The sequence below is a fragment of the Myotis nattereri genome, assembly GCF_964212035.1.
Source record: "Myotis nattereri genome assembly, chromosome: 14".
Lineage (NCBI taxonomy): Eukaryota > Metazoa > Chordata > Mammalia > Chiroptera > Vespertilionidae > Myotis > Myotis nattereri.
The window spans coordinates 61402347-61404272 of NC_138089.1; positions in this window are offsets into that span (position 1 = coordinate 61402347).

A 1926-nucleotide genomic window follows, 5' to 3' on the forward strand; every position below is an offset into this window, starting at 1 on the left:
TCACCCTGCGGCTCTGTGTGTGACAGGGTGCGGCGCCCCAACCCCCTGATCGGCCCTGCTCTGTATGTGACAGGGTGCGGCGCCCCAACACCCCCCCCCCCCCCGCCACAGGCCCTGCTCTGTGTGGGATGGGGTAGAGCCATAACCTCCCCATCGGCCCTGCCCTGAGTGTGACAGTGGCGGCACCCTAACCCCATGATGGGCCCTGCTCTATGGGTGATAGAGGGCGACGCCCCAACCGCCCCCCACGGGCCCTGCTCTGTGTGTGACAGGGGTAGAGTCATAACCTCCCCATTGGCCCTGCCCTGAGTGTGACAGGGTGCGGCACCCCAAACCCCTGATCTGCCCTGCTCTGTGTGTGATGGGGCGGTGCCCCAACTCCCCTATTGGCCCTACTCTGTGAGTGACGGGGGAGCTCCCCAAACCCCTGATTGACCCTGCTCTGTGTGTAACGGTACGGAGCCCCAACCCCCCTGATGGGCCCTGCTCTGTGAGTGACGGGGCAGCGCCCCAACCCCCTGATTGACCCTGCCTTGAGTGTGACGGGGCGGTGCCCCAACCCCCCAATCAGCCCTGCTCTGAGCCCAACCAGGGGCTGCACCTAGGGATTGGGCCTGCCCTCTGCCACCCGGGAGCAGGCCTAAGCCAGCAGGTTGTTATCTCTCGAGGGGTTCCAGACTGCGAGAGGGCACAGGCCGGGCTGATGGACACCCCCTTCCCCCCGAGTGCACAAATTTTTGTGCACTGGGCCTCTAGTCTATACTAATAAAAGACAAAGATGCTAATTTACTGTACCTCTGCTTTGCCCTAAGCCATGCCCACCAGCCAATCAGAGAGACTATATGCAAATTAACCCAAGCAAGATGGTGGCCAGCAGCAACGGAGCTGGAGCAAGCAGGAGGCTTGGTTGCCTGGGTGATGGAGGAAGCCAAGCTTCCCGCCTGCCCTGGGTGGCTGTGGCCTCCGCTAAAGGCAACAAAGTTTCAATTATAGAAGCTAAATATATCCCAGATACCTGCTTCCAGCCAGCCTCCACTGGGACCTTGTGTGGCTGGGGGGTGTGGCCAGCCTGCAAACAGCCATCAGACCCTCACCCAGGCTGGTCACACTCTCATGGGGTTAGGGTCCCTGCTGGGGGGCTTAGCCAGCCTGAAAACGGCCCTCAGCCCCTCAGCCAGACTGGCCAGGCACCCCAGCAGGACCCCCCCACCCTGAAGGGGCTGTGGCCAGCTTGCAAACAACCATCAGCCCCTCACCCAGGCTGGCCAGGCACTCCTATATAATAAAAGGGTAATATGCAAATTGACCCTAACAGCAGAACGACTGGGAATGACTGGTCACTATGACACACACTGACCACCAGGGGGCAGATGCTCAACGTAGGAGCTGCTGAGCTGTGGTGACTTGGCAGCTGCGGTTTTTGGGTGACGCACCTGGAACCAGAGAGGAGGGAGCCAGAACCAGGGGTGCGTCACCCGAGAACCGCACTTTCACAATCCTTGGGGGATGTCGGAGAGCCAGCTTCACCCGATCCCCGCAGGCTGGGCAGAGGGGTCCCACTGGTGCAGAGCCTGTGCATCAGGCCCTGGTGATGAGCAGGAACTTCTGAGGTGCCCGCATTACCGCAGGCTGAGGAGGGGGGAAGACCCCAGAGGACCATCCCTTAAGCCTGGAGGGCGGAGCAGCAGGACGCGCGGCTCCTGAGTGCGTGTGGGAGCGGCCTTCTTTCCCCGCATCTCTGCGCGGGTTCACCCGGGAGCTTTCCAGGCAGCGGTTCCAGGTCGCCCACAGCCCCGCCCCGCCCCGCCCCGCCCCTCCCCGCCCCACGGGGCGCCGGCGTCCGCCAGGGGGAGCGCGCGAGCTGCCGTGGGCGCGACTGCGCATGCGCGCGCCGGGCCACGTGCGGAGGGCGGGGCGGGGCGGGAG